Source organism: Puma concolor, chromosome B1 (genome assembly GCF_028749965.1).
Source record: "Puma concolor isolate L17-30 chromosome B1, mPumCon1.1.hap2, whole genome shotgun sequence".
Classification (NCBI taxonomy): Eukaryota; Metazoa; Chordata; class Mammalia; order Carnivora; family Felidae; genus Puma; species Puma concolor.
The window spans coordinates 74,465,828-74,484,611 of record NC_141670.1 but is presented as its reverse complement, the minus strand read 5'-3'; the positions used below and the strand labels follow the sequence as shown (position 1 = coordinate 74,484,611).

Below are 18,784 nucleotides of genomic sequence, written 5' to 3'. Positions count from 1 at the left end.
TTTTTATGCAAATCTGGAGGTGGGGAGGGGGGAAGAAAGGGAGGAGCCAGTGCAGAGTAATCCGAGGAGGGTTGGTCACTACTCTCTAGGTCTTGTTTTCCGTTGAGAATGCCCCTCACGCGCTCCCTGGAAGGAAATTCTGCCCCCCTCCCCGGCTCCCCGCCCACTTTAGATGCTGCTGATCGCGTGCTCAAGGGTTGCTTTAAACAACAAACAAATAGACAAGCCTGGCAGCTGCGCCCCCCCCCTCCCCCCGCCCCGAGAGTGCGGAGCACGGTTTGCGGGAGATGGGGAAACGCTGGGGACGCGATGGGCGGCCTCGCCACCGGGTCCCGGGGGAAACGCGCTCCGCCCCCTGCGAGGCCCCGGTCGGGGGTTGTTTGACCCCAGCCTGAAGTTTCTGCTGGGACCCCGGAGCTGTGCGGCAGAACTGCATCCCTCTGAGCCGAGAGCTCAGGCTCTTTGTGCTTTCTTCGGCTCGCGCCCGGGACCTGTCGGCCCCAGGCCGCCTAGGCGAGCTTGGTTTCCTCTCCAGTCTGCAGCCACAGTTCGCAGCGTGGCCCATAACTGTACCGTGTGCTGCCCCCTGCCCTTTTAAAAATCAGAATTACGAATAAAGTCGAGTGAGCAAAACTTTTACATGGAAAAGGGACTAAAACGTTGGGGTGGTTGTGTTGTTGGAATACGTCTAGATTTTGCCGTTGGGGAAATGCCTTTGCAGAGTCTCGTCAGGCCCACACAAGACTGCCCACCATTTCCCGGTTTTGGATAAAAGACCTGCCCTCCCCCCGCTCCTTAAATGAAAGGGATGACTCAACGCTCGAAGGTAGCGCGGGCCCTAACACACACGGGCTCTCGCGGCGCGGCGCTCAGGAGCGCGGAACGGAGTATAGGCCCCGTTCCTAAAGGCTAGTGCCAGGCCCATAGGACTGGCAGAGAATGCGCCAGGTGGACAGTCTGGGAAGGACTGGGGAACAGAGGAAGGAGCCCTGCCTGGAGATCCACGAGCGCTAGTGGTGGCCTTGGCAGCGTTGGTTCATGCATCCTGCACACGCCAGCGGGCACTGAGTGTGCAGAGGTGAAACAGGTTGGCCTTTGCTCTCGTGGAGCTAGGGCTCTACTACCCTTGAGGACTGCAAACAGTAAGTTTACAGCTGGAAACCGGAACTTGGGTGCCAGGAGGGGGAAAGTGAGTGTGTGTGTGTGTGTGGGGGGGGGGCTCCTTTCCCGGAATCACCCAAGTCTCCCCTAGGGGTAGGTCGTCTCCGCCCCCTCAGCCTCCTTAGCTGGTTGGAGGTGCTGATCCAAACAGATAATCCGCTGAGAGCGGCCCCGCCAAGGTTCTTTCATATGTAAGGTAGCTCATTGTTATTACTTCCCGGCCTCTAGGAGCTATCCACAGGCTCCGTCCGAAGCTTTCCTATTTCCCTCCTTCCGGAAAGATGCAATAGATCCGTCAGCCTTCCAGGTCCAAGTCGTCTGGCCTGCTTTGGGGTCCCAGTGCTTAGGGGAGGGGTGGCGAAAGCCCACTCAGCGTCATCGTCTATCCCTTCCTGGCCGTAAACACACCAGGAAAATCTCCGCCTGGACGGACAGCATTATCTGGACTCCAAGAATCTATGTCCCCCAAAGTCCAGCTTCCATCTTTGATCCGGGTGCTCAGTTGGGCAAGGGCCGGGGGTGGGGGAGTGGGTGTGGGGGGGCAGCAGCAGAAGGCCGCTCTTCAGCGTAACCAGCCCTGGGCCTTTTTCGTTTCTAACTAAAGCACCAAGAAGCCTGAAACTCGCATTCCCCAACACAAACAATTTTGAAAATAAACCCCACATTAAATGCACACACCTCCAATAGAGCAATTAAGCAGAGCCTGAGCACTTGAGAGATGCTAGGACTTCGGTCCGGGGGCGGGAAGGGGCTCTCCCGCCACCACCGCCCCCCAGCCCCAAAGCCCTCCCCTGGAGTCGTCTCGGCCACTCAGACCCCTAGCGCGGGACAAAGGAGCCCCAGGCCGGTCTGGCTCGTGTAAAACGGGACACGGCCGCACACTCAGGAGCGGCCGTGGGCGGAGGAGCCCCGCCGACCCGCGCGGCCTGACGCATTGTTTCCGGAGCCCGCGCGGCCCCGCTCGCCGCCAGGGGGCGCCGGGAGCCGCACTGGAGTCTCCAAGGCCGCCGCGCGCGGCGCCAAGCTTTGGCCTTTCAGGTTCGGAGGCCCGCGGATCCCCTATCGCACCCGCGCCACCCTGCTTCGATCTCATCCAGCTCAGGCTGCGTCTTTCTTCCCCACCTCACGTCGCGCCCCACTCCCTCTCCCTTCAATTTTTTTCGCGCCTGGTCAAGCGCGTGCCCGCGTGACAGGCGCACCCACGAGACCAGAGGATTGAGGAGGAAAAGGAAAATAACCTCCCACAGAGGTCAGGACGCGAGCAAGGCCCTCTGTCTGTGTGAAAACCGCACGTACGCCGATGCCTGGTGACAGTCCCGGCGAGCCTCCCCAGCCGGGGTCGCTGTGTCACCGCGGAGAGATGCGCGCACGTGGTGCTGCCGCGCGGCGTCGCCTTCGCTCCCTGGACTCTTCTGCTCTCAGGCCTCCTCAGAGCCTTGCCGTCTATCAAAAGCCAACAAAGGCTTTTGCTTTTACAAACCGAGAGCCAGCACTTACCGCCCATCCCCCGGAAGCCCCCACCCCCACCCCCACCCTCACCGCCGACCCTCTGCCCCGTCCATTTAGTAGTAGCCCCTTTTAGGAACGGAAACTGTAGTCATCCAAACCCAGGGTAAGCGGTGGTGGGCGCTCCCTCCTCTGAAAGGGGGATGCCCATGGGTCTCTGGTGATGGGGTTGGCCATCTTCCCCCTACCCCGCGCCTGCCCCCACAATGAACGACATCCCATCCAAACGCTGCAGGCCTGGAGAAGACCGTCCGTTTTCTGGAGTTGGCCCTGCTTCCCTGCCTGAGTGTTGCCCGTCGTCCAAGGCACTCAAGGATCTCCAGGCACAACCTTCCTGCCGGTCTTGCCCGAACAACTGGGCTGTGCTGGCTACAAGTTTCTGGGCAGGCAGGCCCCTCACAGTCGTGCCCAGAGGTTCTGTCCTGTGGCTGGGGTCTCCAAGTCTGGGGCCGGTGGCCCCTGCATCGGCGGGGTATCGGTGGAGAGCCGGGGAAACGGCGCCTCCCACCCGCACTCGCGAGCACGGACTCAGACTGAGTGAGAGGGTGAGCGAGAGCGGGAAGAAGCACGTGTGCAATATGCCGGTTTCTTAATTCTCAAAACGGGCTACAGAAGGGCAGTCTTGAATTGGCAACAAGCTTCTGAGCCGCGAGATGACGGTGCCACTGACCGGCCTTCGTTTCGATTGGAAGCCTGCATTTCGACGCCCCTTACTAAAACGCTCGGCCTCCGGGGAGGCTTTAAGCCTCGAGGGCAACGCCTGAGCCGGGATGACGCAGCTGCGAGGGGCAGGCCGGGAACGGGTTCGGGAAGCGCCGGGAAGGATGACCTGCGGCACGCTGGGAGGCTGCACTAACGCACCGAGGCCCCCACCCTCCTTCCGTCTCCTGAAATCCTCACTGCCACCCGGCAGGTGGGTGTGGGTGTTATCACTCTGCAAGTGAGCAGTCACGAGGACACTCAGGCACGGATGGGTTAAGCCACTGGAACCGGGTCACACAGTGAAGTACAGCTGCTGGTGTTACGCGTGCCGTAGCTGGGTGCAGTTCCGGCCTCGGCGGCCTTTGGGGACGCGTCCAGACCAGTTGGGTGTTTCCAACAGCGTCGTCTCTTGGCTGTCATCGCGCGCAGGCCTGCCGGGAGGGGTGGGGGGGTGACGTCACCGCTCGTCCCGGGGCTAGGGACCCGGGCCTTCCTGGCTCCTAGCGAGACCCAAAAGCGCGCTAGCCTGGGCTTCTTTCCGTGGGATTCGCGGCAGCCATCTGGGGGCGCCATTTCCCAAAACGGAGGGTCCCTCAAGGGTTGCCTTTCGGTTTCTGCACGCTGTTGAGACTCTGAGGTCTTTTGTGTTTTTAAAAGTTGGCCCTGAGGCTGGCTTTTTTTTTCTTTTTTTTTTTTTTTTTTGCGGGGGTGGGTGTCAGGGGAGAAGGTAGCTTTCTTTTTGCTTTTGGCCTTCCCGCGGCTCACGCTCAGCAGTGAGGGCGCCGCCTGAGGCCGGACGGGAAGACTGTCGCCGCACGCGCAGGCGGGGCAGGTGCCAACCGCCTTCCCGTCGCGCACCCCAAGGGTTCAGACGCGGATTTCCGATACCGAGGTCCAGGCCTGCGACGGGAGGGCCCCTACGTCTCATTTGAAGAAAACAAGAGTCCAGTCGGAAGACCAATAGTTTCCCGCCTGCTAACCCAAATTCTTGCGCCTCTCTCCTTTCAGGTTTCAAGGGGCCGGCGGGTCCCAGATTGGAGCTGAAAAAACAAACGAAGGGTCTAGGGAGGTTCTGACTCGGCGCCCCCTTTTCGCCAGGAGGGGCAAACTGGCCGAGGGAGGGCGCAGGAGGGGCGGCGGGGACCGCGGCTTAGGTGGGCGCTGTGCCGAAGCCCGGGCGGAAGGCTCAGAGCGAAGGTTCCCCGGGGGGTGAGGCTGGGGCGGGCCCTGGTCCCTCTCGGCGGGCCACCTGGCGGAGAGAGAGCGAGCTATAATCGCGCGTGTCACTGTCAGCTCTCTGGTTGGTTGGTGCAAAGCCAGCGTGAATCCCCCCCAAGATCCAGGGGCCTTTTTGAACCGAGTGCCGCAGACTTGCTCTTTGAGAAAGGCCTTTGTAAAGCCAGTGGGGTGGGATACTTGTGGAGTTCGATAGAATGATTAAAAACAGTCGCTCCGAAATGATAAAAACAAAACCAAACCCAACCAACTAACCAAAAACCGATTTCACTTCCAACGATAATCTACTGCAACAGGTCGTTTTCTTGTTCTTCTCCAGCCACATGAGTGTTTTTTGGTCATACACTGGTTTGGGACGGACTGAGAAAGATACAGTATATTTTTCTCAGGCACATCATAGAGGCTGCCGGTGGTTGGTGCCTCGGGAAAGACCAAGTTCTGTTTCTTGTATTGTTAACCTCGATGAGAAAATGGCTGTAGATACTTGGGGAGAAAGGATGGGGCTAGGGCGTGGCTTGTCCTGCTTGCATCCCTGGACTGCTTCTGCTTCAAAAACAAAACAAAAACACAAAACCCGACCAAAGAAGACACCTGATGCTGTTCAATGACACAGATCTCTGGGAAGGAAATTCCGTTTGTTTAGCGTACACGTCCTCCCCAGCCGCCTTTCGTTTACAGCATAAGGTCTCAAATTTGCTGGACCAATAGTAATTCCTTGGTCTTGGGGTTCAAAACTTTAACATTCGTGTCAACTGTGTACGCTTAGTTCCTTTGGCACTCTTACATATTTATGGAGCACCCCGTATGTGTAAAGAGCTCTGTTGGATACTTTGCCTTTCTTCTTCCCTGTCCCTTACTTTCCAATTTTCCTGTCTCTTTCTGGGGTCCCAGCAGTTTATTGCTCACTGATGTGTTGCAACTGCTGATGAGACTCTTGAAATGAAGCATCTCCTAATTGCTCACGTTAGGAAATCCTGAATGGAAACAGCAAAATCCCAAGGCCATTCATAGAGGGCGGTCCAGAAGCCACAGTGTTTCTCTGGGAAGAAAGACCTGCTCCATTGTCTGATTTGAACAGCAGGGGTCACTGGCTAAGCTGGTGTTTCACTCTGGTGGGAATTTATTGCCATCAGATAAGAGCACAGAGTCAATACAATAAAGCCTGTTGGCTCTAAAGCAACAGATGGAATCTGAGTTCCTGCACACATGTACGATCTTTCCAGAGACAAATCCCAGAATAAAAAGCCTTTTGTCATTCTTACTGAACTGACTTTAGGGACACCTTTCCATACTCTGTATTTGTTTGGGTCTTCCTAATGGTAGATTTTTATGCTGCCCAAACTAAGAAATTTGTCAGATTTATGAAAATGATTCATCCTTGTTTTTTTGACATGCCCAGTTTTGAGTAAACCACAGGCGTTCGCACCAACAAAGAAATCTGTAACTTAGATTTTTGGTTGATTTGGTATAACCTGTAATTTCAAACTATAGTATCCCACATACACAGACTCCGTCCTCTGAGTTCATTGGCACTAAATGTTAACAAAGTTTCATTAGTAAGCCTAACATTTCTTAATAGTTTGTAAATCTCCATTGGTACAATGGGGAGTGAAATATTCTAGAGAAATACTTCCAAATGTTAAATTGGGTTTCTGGTAGATGGCCAGTCTGCAAAGTGTCTAGTGACCATCTTGGCCATGCTGTCCAGAGCTTTGCTGTCTTCCCTTAGTTTCCTTGAAATCTTAATTAATTAAAGAAATTCACAACAAGTTCTGCCCTGGAAGGAAACAAGGAAGAAAAGAGTGCTTTTATGAGTACATTTAACTTATTATTATTTGTACTAGTTCAGAAACCTTTTTCCATGTCCAAGTTTGTCTGGATTAGAGCTTCAAAACGAACAAGATTTCTAAGGTTTTCTGTGATCAGGTCTTCCCTGGAATAAATACTGAAAGCATGTCTTTAACTCCCTCTTGTTTGGTATTATTAAGTTGGAAACTTTGACTTGTTATGCTAGTTATGGTTCCATTCAGAGGAGCTGTGTGTAGTGTGGGTGGAGGGGAGGATTAGGGAGAGGGGAAGTCAATGTTGCTTGTGCCCAGCCCCAAAATGAGATTTCTCTCATTTGGAAATCATTTTTTTTCCCCTGAAAAGGCATATTATTCCCTAGGATATTCTCATGCTATCTGAAGGACTTGGACAGGTAGTCACTGGAATGATTTCTGTGGAATGTTACCATGTCACCACAGGAAGGACAATTATTCTGCCCTGCTCTTCTCTTCCCCATAGATGATATAATTAGCAGCCTAATGCCTTAAGGAAGGAATTTCTCAAGTTCTTTGGGGTTTAATTCCATCCACCCAATCAAAAGATTATTGGGTCTCTACCATACACTGCGGGGTTATCAAAGAGTCCTTGGATGTAAGGGGTTTATGGTTTAGTATTTGTAGATAGAAATAAGATTTCCACTTCTCTGCATTTAGCTTAAAGATGATGATGGCACATATTTCTGTGGGTAAAGACTTTTCCCTACATTAGGATAAAGGGCTATGAAGATTACAAAGATTCTCATAGAGCAAAATATGTGTTACTGGGAAAAGGAATAACAAGGCCTAGGCATTTGCAGGTCATGTCTGAGAAACTTAGTTGCTTTTTGAATTGTGATAGAATATAGTCTTTTGTAGTCCTAACTAAGCCTTATTAGAAAGCAATCAAAAAATCCTTCTATAAAAATCTTGAGAGATCAGTCCCTTGCCTCATATAAGACCAGCTTAAACTAACAAAGGGATTAAATTCTGTCTAGTTTATAAATTTACTTTCAGAGAACAATATTCAATGTCTTTAAAAGTCCTAAACTGTAATAGATAGATACATGGGAAATTCTCATTAACAACCAGATTAATGATGTTATTTTCCAGAGTTGGATTTTACAAATCAACAACAGACAACTGAATAGGAGGCTGAAGGGAATGGATTGAAAATTAGATCAAGTTAAAGTGAAACATTCATTTTTCACTCATGAATTGATTTCCTCCCCCAAATGTTTCTTTCTTGTTTATAAAAGTGATACATGTAAAATGCTCAGGCCACACAAAATTATAAGGGGGAAAGTGGAAATCTCTTTAATTTCACTGCCTGTATTGGGGCGCCTGGGTGGCTCAGTCGGTTAAGTGTCTGACTTTGGCTCAGGTCATGATCTCATAGTTTGTGAGTTCGAGCCCCCCATCAGGCTCTGTGCTGAAGGCTCAGAGCCCGGAGTCTGTTTCAGATTCTGTGTCTCCCTCTCTCTCTGACCCTCCCCTGTTCAAGCTCTGTCTCTCTCTGTCTCAAAAATAAATAAACGTTAAAAAAAATTCAAAAAAAATTCACTGCCTGTATCTACAGAAAAAAGTGGAAAATAGTTATATTCTTTTAACTTAAGAGAAAATGAATATACAAAGCTTTATAAAAATGCAATCAAATGACACATACTATTTGTAACAAATTTCCATATGTCAAGAAATGAAGATCTATGTCTTAAAAATTACCTTTGCATACAGTATTTGAACCATATTTAATTTTTTGAGTGGATTCCCTTGTACTGATGTTTCCTCTCCAGTTTCTTACCAGCTCATAAGTGACACTGCTTTCGTAGTGGTGAATTATGCATATCATGATTAAGATGGGTTTGGGTAAGCACCTCATTGTCCAGATTTCTCCCAACATAGACGTTTGATAATATCTTCGGGCATTTGGAAGGGTTGGCTACAACTCAGAGACTATTTCTTGTATTTCTCAATGTGATATTTCCCATATCAACTTGGTTGAAAAGAGGAATTTTAGATTTGCAGTGAAAAAAAATTCAATTGAGCTTTTCTCCTTTCCTCTTAACCTCAAAAATGGCGTGGTTAGAATTTGAGACGGGTTAGCTCTTATTTTTCTGAGCCATTTTTTCCCATTCATGTATTTCAAGTATCCCCTTGTGCAGAGAAGAATGTACTTTGGGAAGCAGAATTTTCTGGTTCTTGGAGAACATACTTGGAAGGCTAATTTCTGCCTACAGTGAGGGTGATTGACAGGGAAGGTGGGGAAAGGTTGAGTCATAGTTGAGGGTTATGGCTCCATGATTTTATGTTGTCAGGGGGAAGAATATATTCACTCTCAGATGTGTGTAGTTTGGGGAGGGGGAGTGTCAAAATAGACCTGATACACTCACATAATATCAGTCCTTTTGTTCACATACTATATGCCCACCAGATCTCATACTGGCATGAAATAGCTGGAAACTCTTTTGTATATTGTATCTATCTATATTCTACTTCCATGATTAACATAGCTAAAATAGGTTTTTGATTTACAAGATATAATGGGCTTTTTTGTGTGTGTGTCAAGGATGTTCTGATTATTGATCATTAAGATGTATGCCATCCCTTGCTTTTATAGAAGTAGAGAGGATGTACACTGGTTTTTGCAAATTATTTTTCCCAGTTCTCCTTGTAACCACACGTTAATAATCATTTTTAAGATGGTGAAGTTAAAATGATATTTGGCCATTGACAGAGCAAGTTGACTAGTTTACTCAGAATTACACATATGGCCCTGGGCTTCAATATGATGCAAATCACGGATAGCATATAATACTGTTCAGTCAGGATGGGCTAGGTTATATTGCTGTAACAGTCATCACCAAACAACAGAAGTTTATCTCATATTAATGCAAAATTTGCTGTGGGTTGGGGGGCCTTCCAGGGCAGCCGTTTTCCCAGCTTAGCATTCCCAGCTGCTTTATTTTATGGCACTTTTATATCAAGATATGCTCCCATAATCACTTAACAGACGGAGAGCGGGCTGGTGAATCCATTACCAGAAGTTAAGTACTTCCATTGGGAAGTGATATATGTCACTTTCACTCACGTTCTATTGGCCAACAACAGTAAGAAGGCCACCCCTAACTTCAGAGGGGTAGAATGTACAGTTGTGCCCTGTGGCTGGAAAAGAAGAATTAGATATTAGGGAATAGTAGTAATGCCTACCACACATATATACATGTGCCATGTCTAATTTCATGCTTTGTATAGTGCTTAAGCTATTGCTCATCAATAACTGTCAAGTAATGGGAAATACTGGTAAGGTTTATAGATTGATATGCTATAAGTTGGGCTTAGTGAAAAAATTGATAACTGGGAAATATGACATGAGCCTTTTGTATGGTTATATTTTGATCTGTATCAGGGCAGAATCTATATGACATAAAACTAGGTTATGATCTGATTCTATTGCATTTGTAACTGACTTTGTCAATTAACATTAAGAAATAAAAATAGTCCACTGTTAGGAAAGCTAGAGAAATAGAAAGCTGCTCCCTGGAACTGAGAGGCCTAAGCTGATGGGCCCTATACAAGTTCTTCTACATTTCTAATTGGCAATTTTAATGAACTCCTGTAGGTATTTCCCTTAGGAACCCCTATAGAAAATAAGTGCAATACCTGAAGGCCATACTGAAGGAAAAAATGCTTAAGAATGTGTTTACCTTATATAGCTCAGAAAGCAAGCACTTACAAGGATGTAACCTGGGAAAGTAGAACTTTTTTTTTTTTAAGAAAGTGACTTTCTGAATTGATTTCCTTAAATAAAATGAAGTCTTTGAGCAAACTGAAATGTGTTGGGGTTATAGCCAGAAATCCACTTTGATGGTATATTTTGTATAACACTCATTACTGTTCTTCATGGGTTAGATTAAAAAAAAAATTTTTTTTGAGGTGATCCAGCTATGAAAATATGTTCAATGAAATGTAAATTGCCAGGAAATTAGCTAAAGAGGGTAGATTGAGAGAAGAAAGATAAAGGAACCCTTTAAGCTATCTTGATGCTCTTGTTTTCCATGGAACAAGGAATGCCAAAAAGAGGAAGAACAGGCTTCAAGACTCCCCAGGGGAGGAGAGCCAGAGTCTTTTTTTGTCACATAGGGGCAAATGAAGATTGCAGATGTTTTCTTAGTTTTTCTTCTTCAACACAGTTGCAACCCAAGAAAGCAAATCCTGAGATTTAATTTGAAATAGATATTTGCTACTAGATGATACCAGCTTCTTCCAGGCTATTGGTAAAAAGTCACACCACACAGTGTTTGAATCTGACCTGGTGGCTTTCTAAGCTGTGATCCTGGACACGTGACCTAAACTCTCTGTGCCTCAGTTTCTTCACCAGTCAGATGTGATTACTAATGCGCCAAGTAAGGGTTAAGGGAGTAAAGTACTTCAAAATACAAATTAAGTACTTTATGTAAGGGCTATCTCTTATTTTTATTCTACCAGGTAGTCATTAGTTCATCGTGTCAGCCAGTTCCACCCACAGAGGCTTCCTCTGGGAACTTATCATGTAGATGTAATGAAGTGTTAAGAGACTTGCCCAGGTCACAAATAAAAGCCCAAATCACCAAGAGAGTTGGAATGCCACTCAGCTGTGAAGGACTGGGCTAGAAATGAACTCCCCACCATCATTCCAGAAAGGGGAAAACAAATCTGACTTACACTTTACGCACATTAAAAAGAAAATTGGTCTCACTAAATTGGAAAGAGATCCAATTATTTAACAAATTTGTTACTGTCATTGGAATTTGAATTTTAAGTCAAAATTGTATTATAACATAGATGACAAGTAGTTGAAATATTAACTGAGGGAAACAGTTTTGGCACTCCAAGAAAAACCCTTGTAATTAATCTTCACTGGTAATCTCCTCAGGGTAACCATTACTAATTAGAAACATATTTTGTCAACCCATGCAGATTCTAAGCCTGATGATGGCAGGAGTATAGTTTTTTTGTACCGCCACAGCCCCCAGACTAAGTGGTATGATTTGCATACAGCAAGCATATAATCAATGTAGTTTGTTACCACTCTGAGTGAAAGTTAAATATCAAATCATACATTTAAAGCAAACACAGAGCAGAAGGATTTCCTGGAAGGGAGCCATTCTCTTTTCCAATCACATGCAGTTGTTGAGAGACAATCCAAGTGAAAGAGTAAATGTGGTTCTGACAGGGTGAGGTACAACATCTGGAGTCTGGCCCTCTACCCGGAGCCTTGACCTTCTCTTTCAAAAATAGTAGACAGATAGGCCTCATAGAAAGATGATTCATATAGCATAAGAGTGTAACCTTGTAAAAACCAACCAGGACAATGTGACCAGTGTTTTGCCGATAAATTCACAGTGAGAGTTATTCTCAGCATAAAGGCATTTAAATCTCTTTGGGTACAGATGATGCAATTATCAGTTTTTCCATTCCTATGTCCACTGCATGGTGCTGATCAACATGGTTCTATTAATCAGTTAACTCATCTTTTACAAGGCTAACATACTTAGAGGTGTTATTTTATTATGTGATTAAAACTTGGCGTTACTTTTTGAAAATTGTGGTAAAATACAGCATAAAATTTCCCATTTTAGCCAGTTTTAAGTGTACAGTTCAGTGGCATTAAATACATTTGTTAAATTTTTAATGAAAGCACTATTCACATTTTAGGGAGTGTACTGCCTATTACTACATTAACACTTTTACCAAAGAGGGTAAAAGCAGAAAAACAGAAAAGCAGAGATACCATGATCAGTTAATGGGTTCTCTTAGCAGCAGCTTTGTAAAATGATTTGGTGGCATAGGAAATAAAGTTTGTCGACCAAAATGAAAACGTTGTATTAACAATAGCCATTATTCTTGCTATTCTTTTCTCTGAACAGAATTGGTTAGGCTAGCTAATAACTGCATGCAGATCACAGTTCCCTAAGCTGAGTTGACTCTTCACAACCAGCAAGGGTAGACACAGATCTGTTGACTCTTGAGCCTGTCAAGAGATTCTAGAATACTGCTTTCTTATGGTTATTGCACCTGTTCAAAGATCATCTCACATCTCTGTGACTCTGACATAAAGACAGGGGAGCATCACCCTCCTTCTCATCTGGAAAGACAACTCCCAGTCCATTTCCTCCCATTTGGTAAGATCCTATCAGTCCTACAAGTTCTATTTCAAATACTCTTCTTCGAAAAGTAGGGAAAAGATGATGGCAGTGGTAAAAGACCATCAAAGAGAAACGAAGGAGCCAAATAAAGGAGGGACCAGAAGGAGTCAAGTGAAAGAATTTAAAAGTGCTTTTGTTTCAGTTTTAATTTCTAGATAAGAGACCCCAAAGTATAGTTGATCATGGGAGTGATAGTTCTCTTTCATGGAGAAACTGAAGTGTGTAGACAAAAATGATAAAACTGAAGTGCTGGAAAATACATTTGAGATCAGCTAGTCCCTTCTCCCACCCAGTGTGATGTCCCTATCAGGGCTTCATCCAGTTTCCCCCTGAACACACAGAGTGATGAAACTCCCTCTTGAGCTCTTTTTCAAGATCATCAAACTCCGTTTACTGTCTCTTGCATTCATCAAGCAACCATGCTATAGGGGAGGATGCTGTGTTGACTTGTTAGGGCTGCCAAAGCAAAATACTACAGGCTGGGTGATTCAAACAATAGGAATCTATCTTCTCACAGTTCTGGAGGCTGGAAGTCCAAGATCAAGGTGGCAGCAAAGGTGGTTTCTCAAGGTTTCTCTTTGGTTTTTAGATGGCTGCCCTTTCGCTGCCTCTTCACCTGGCTGTCCCTGTGCATGCACACCCATGATTTCTTTTCCTCATCTTTTAACAATAGTCATATTGGATTAGAGCCCCACCCTAACAGCCTCCTTTTATTTAATTACCTCTTTAAAGACCATATTTGACAAGGAGCTCTTGAAGGACAGAAATCCTGCCTTCTCCATCTTGGGCTGCCAGAGTCTAGCACAGTACCTAGCATTCAGTACTCAAATGAATCACAACCAAATGAATTGAAATGCATCTCTTTATTCATTGGGCTGGCCTGCTGGTTGCCAAGCAGGATTGGATCAAAAAGTCTGGAGAAATGTGAGAGAACATCTTCACAATGGCACTTAGGCACACCAGTACTTTTGCTGCTTTGAAACCAAGGTGATTTTCCATGTGGTTGAGCACCTGATCCCATCAGGTAGGTTTTAAATGTATAACTGTCTTTTGAGAGTTTATACCTATCACTAGTGTGATGAGTTTTCATTGCAGTTGAAGGGCATTCATATTGGAAACAGGTGCCAACTGGACTGTGATGGTTTCTCATTTCCAAACAGCTAGGGGCAGATAATTGCAGATATTTCATAAAGCCAACGGGTTCACTGTAAATGGTTCAATGAACTACTCTTTCTATTCTGCGTAGACAAATGTTACCACTGTTTATTTATGGTCTTTGGGCAGGTTGTTATATTCTAGACTACTTAGATTCAATGAGGCATATTCTTTCATTATTGTTATTATTTCTTTGCCCTTCTCATTTAATGATATTTACAAGTTCTTAGGTGTAATAGGTTCTTATTTAGCTGCAGAATATTTGTCCTGCTTTGACTAACGACACATCACTCAGTTTCACCCATCATTGACTGCTTAGTTGGTGGAGTCTGCATCTGGCTTCCCTGTTTCTCATTATGTACACTTCTTTCTAATGTCACAGATGCCCTTATGTGGGGACACTTTCATTTTCTGTATTTGCTTTCTGCTTCTGTTCTGATGTTCCTTGCTACATTTTTGTTGCTATTAATTTTGAAAGGTCAATTGTTAAGAATATGTCTACCTCCATAAAATAAATATTTCAAAGCATATATTATTTTCATGTCCACTACCAGTAATTTTTTTTTCATTTTGACTTAATTAGGTGAATATGGAGGATAAATGTTGTCCTTCTTGAGCAAAATATAATGGTGATGATTCTCCTTGGCCTTTGAATATCACACATCTAGGGATAAGGAAGTTTTCTATGATTGAGTACAAGGCCTGGATACATTCACATACTGCATTATTGCTTTCAGCCATAGGAAATTATGTTAGTGATCAAGAGAATGGCTGGCAGTCATGGGAACACTTCACATGTTATTTATGTAGTAGTTATATGATCATTTTAATATTATATCCTATGTGGCTTGTGGTTCGGGGATCAGACTGCCTAATCCCTGAGCCACAAGGGACATCTGTGAATCCACTGTCCAGTTCCTAAACCAAAGGCACACAGGCAAACAGACTATTTATTATGGGCAGATCCTTCCACAAATTGGCAGATGAAACTCATTCTGATGTAGGGAAAGATTGATGTTGCGGGTATCCAAAAATGACATTCATTTCCATAAATAACTTATAAGATTAAAAAATGAGACAAACCTCACATTGGATGTGAAAATAAAGAATTAGGAAAAATGAAAATAGTGACAAGCTAGTAAACCTACAACAGTAAGGTCCTTTTGCCAAGAAATAGGAAATCCTCAACACAAATGTTGGAAAACCATGTAAGTAATCTTACTTGAGGGAATAAACAAGTAATGATGACCAATGTTTTATTCAACAGAACTACATAGAGTTAAAATAATAATTTAAAGTAGTTTCTCCATATGGAACTCGCTTGACTGTCAGACTTCCAGAAAATACTCAGAATAATACTTTGCTAATGTTCTTGTACAGATTTGTACATTTCCAACTTTTTATACCTGTACCTACTCCAAGTGTACAGAATGTGTATATTTTTCTTAGTGAGAACTGATAACATGGTAGTTTTTATGAACTTTCATATTATCAAAATTTCATATTATCTAAGTTTTGCAAGATTGGGGTCCTGCTGCACTGAACTGTTAGGAGAATGCTGGTCAGGGTATGTGGTGGGTGGTGGGGAGGGTGTCATCAAGAGAAAGAATAGGTACTTTCTTCCTATAATCTCCTTGTTAAATCTTGTTTTTGTGGTATAGCTGAATACTGACATTCAACCCTTGTATTCTTGAGACCCTGGCTGTTGATTACCAGGCTCTTGTGAGGAGTTTTCTGGGTGTTCTTTGTTGTGATAGTTAAGTGACAGCAGCAACAATGGGGACTCCTGCAACAACACTGCAGCCACGTGAAGCTTGTAAAAAACCTTGTGGCACCTCCCAGTGGACTGATGAATAGGTTCTCCCCCTCTGTCCCATAAGGGGATGATATGGGGACATTTTCAAAGGGTATAGGCCACCAAGATCAGGCCTCCCAGTGAGTTACTTTACTCTTGAGAAATTACAGCAAGTTATTAAGCAATTTTATTTATTCTTTTACAAGGAAAATTCCAATTTTCTATTCCTGGCTTGTTTTACACATCTTACTTGGGGACATCATTTTTCAGGCTCATGAGTGCTGTCACTGCACTTATGACAGGCTGAACTGAGCAACAGCATGGAATGATAATGTACAAATTGATCTAACCAAATTTGGCTTCAAGGTCTACGAAACATCACTGACATTAGTTTTCCAAGGGAAGCAAGTATTCCTGTTAATTTAATATCTGAAAAAGACTTGTGTATCATCTTCTAATGTCCTTTTGATTGGCATTGGAGATTAGGAAGGTGACCCAGGTGGCCATACTGCTAGAACATTTATGTTCTTCTTTGGCGACCATCTTCCCTCTGGGCTCCTGGGAGCTGTTTCCAGTGGAATGGAGAGCAGAGAGAATCATAATTATGTCTCAACCTGGGTTCATCACCCAGTAGGGACCTGTATTTCTACATGTGCCCTTATAAATCTTTTAGCTAAATCAGGGCTCAAATGTAAAACCCAGGTCCCTAAGGAACTTTTTAATATAAACCAAAGTCTGGTGTAAGCTGATTTTTTTTAACTTTGTGAAATGTATTTACTCATGACAGTTGCAGATTTAGTACAAAGTCTTATTTATTTTGCATTACACTAAAAACAAAAACAAAACAAAAGTGAAACAAACAAAAAGCAGAAACATCCCTTGCTAAATTTCATATAAATTTGTATCTATGAAAATATAATTTAGAAGCTGGAAGAATATTTAGAGGTAGAATATTTAGAGGAATATTTCTGCACATTGCTACCATCATTATTTTGTTTGTTTTTGCTTTTTTTTTCAAAAAAAATTTCTTTTTAACGTTTATTTATTTTTGAGATAGAGAGAGACAGAGCATGAACAGGGGAGGGGCAGAGAGAGAGGGAGACACAGAATCTGAAACAGGCTCCAGGCTCTGAGCTGTCAGCACAGAGCCCAACGCGGGGCTTGAACTCACGGACCGTGAGATCATGACCTGAGCCGAAGTCGGACGCTTAACCGACCAAGCCACCCAGGTGCCCCTGTTTTTGCTTTTTAACAGAGTAGTATATACTCATAAGGGGATAAAGTAATGAAAATATGACAAACTTGTCCTTTCTGTTTGTTGTTCTGTCCTGTGACAACCATATAACCTGATCCTGATTCAGTTGGGTTTAGTGAGGTTAAATCCCAAGTAAGTAGTGTTCTGGAGTTAATCTCCTAAGGAGTTCGACCCTAAAAGGAGGAGATTCTGTCTGGCTGGCACTCCGGGAGCCAAGCACTCCTTTCAAATCTGGATTGGCTGATGCTACATGTTCAAGTCCAGACAGTGATAAATTGCTCATAAATGAAAAGACAAGAAAATATTGCAGTGATGGTCACTGGCTCTGATCTTGGTAATTCCAGTTCTATTGCTGTTTTTTTGCTACAGATCTTTTTTATATTGAGCATTTGGTTCCCAATTTGAACGTCTGAATTTGAATGGCAGACTGTTACTGGAAACTGTTACCAAAAACTATGCTGTCTGGAAATGATTCCTGGGATCTCTAGAATTCTACAAAGAAATAATAGAAAACCCAGGGACCACTAAATGCCGTGTGAACTGCTGGGAAAAAATAGCTTGCATTTTCTGGAGGAAAGGTGACTCTGTATTTATGTAATCATTTCAGTTATGATTCTGCTTATTAGCTGTAAAACCCAGAAGTCATAAGGTTAATAGGAACCTTTCCAAAGATACATACGTTAAATTTAAGGAATAAGGTCATACATTCACAGAATTCAAAGTTTATTGGGAGGGGGATCTGTCTCAAGTTAGGGTCCTTGTAGGGAACACTGGCTCCTGGCACATACTTTCTTGGTGTATGTGTTCTTTCTGTCTCTGTTAAAAACTGCTTGTTCCTCAAACCAGCAGAAGCTATTTAAGCTTTAAGCAACGGATACCCCCTATACTCAGCATCATGTAAGAAATAAAGGTATGCATTCCATTCACCTAATTAAGAAAGAGCCTCAGTGTGCAAGTTTGCAGTATTAGTGATATGCTTTGTATTGTAGTACACTTCTTATGTTGCACTTATTTTTTTTGTCTGAGTTTTTTTGGTCTTGATTCACATTGAATTTCTAGCTTTTAATTCATTATAGTTCAAAATTGATTTTCTGTTTTCAACATGTGCTAGGAACTGTGTTCAAAAGGCTGTGAAGTTTGCTATAAATGAATAAGACAGAAGTAATACAAGCAAAGTATTAGGATATGATAAAATTTCAACCTCAGGAGTAACAATAAATGCACATTAAAATGAGATTTTTCCCCCCTGTGAAATTATCCGAGATTTAAAAAAGGGGGTATTGGTAAGGCTATGATGCGAAGGCTCTTTCTTGTATTGCTGTGTGGGTGTCATAATAGAGATGCAAACCAAAAGCCAACCAAAAGGGAAGGATCAAGATTAGAAACTGCAGAGAAAGTTCCTGGGAAGGCTAGCACTTGAGTGAGGACATGGAGGAAGGATGGAATTTAAATAGAGGGTGGAAATGGAAGGCAGGCCACACTTCATGATTAAAGGTGGTAACTTTTTTGGTGGTGGTACCATGTTTCGAATTGGATTAAGGGTGGTACCCTGTTTTGGAGATTTATCCATCTTGGCACATCAGCTCTATCTCAGTAATTGTAATTTTTTTTTTTACAGTATTCCATCAGATAAATGGAATTCATTCTCCTTCTGATAGACAATTAGACTGTCTTCTCTCCAAATTTTTGTTGTCACAGAGAAAGCTACCGTGAACATCTTTGCATACTTTTCGCTGTGCACACTTGAGAGACTTTTTCCATGATGTGTACTGGGGAACAGGATTGCTGAATCATGGGATATGCACCTGATAGTCCAAATTGCTCTCAAGGTGTCTGTGCCAGTTGAGGCTCCCACAGACAATATTATAGGAGGGCTCTTATTTTCCCACATCCTTACACTTAGTATTCACATATATGTATTTTATCACTTTGATGGTGTGAATGTGTATCATATTAATTTTTTCTGTTCCCTTATCGTAAGTGAAGT

General features: G+C 44.1%; 1 long non-coding RNA gene across 2 annotated transcripts in view; it reads left to right on the top strand.

Moving 5' to 3' along the window:
* Nucleotides 1-869: 869 nt before the first annotated feature.
* LOC147581694 (uncharacterized) overlaps nt 870-18,784 on the top strand; it is a 395,955-nt gene continuing 378,040 nt past the window's right edge. Inside the window, exon 1 of one of the 2 annotated variants that reach the window (XR_015250168.1) lies at nt 870-1,142. This is a non-coding gene — a long non-coding RNA (uncharacterized LOC147581694). Of the gene's footprint in view, nt 1,143-3,464; nt 3,581-18,784 lie in introns of those variants that run through there. The other variant, XR_015250167.1, reaches the window with a different exon arrangement.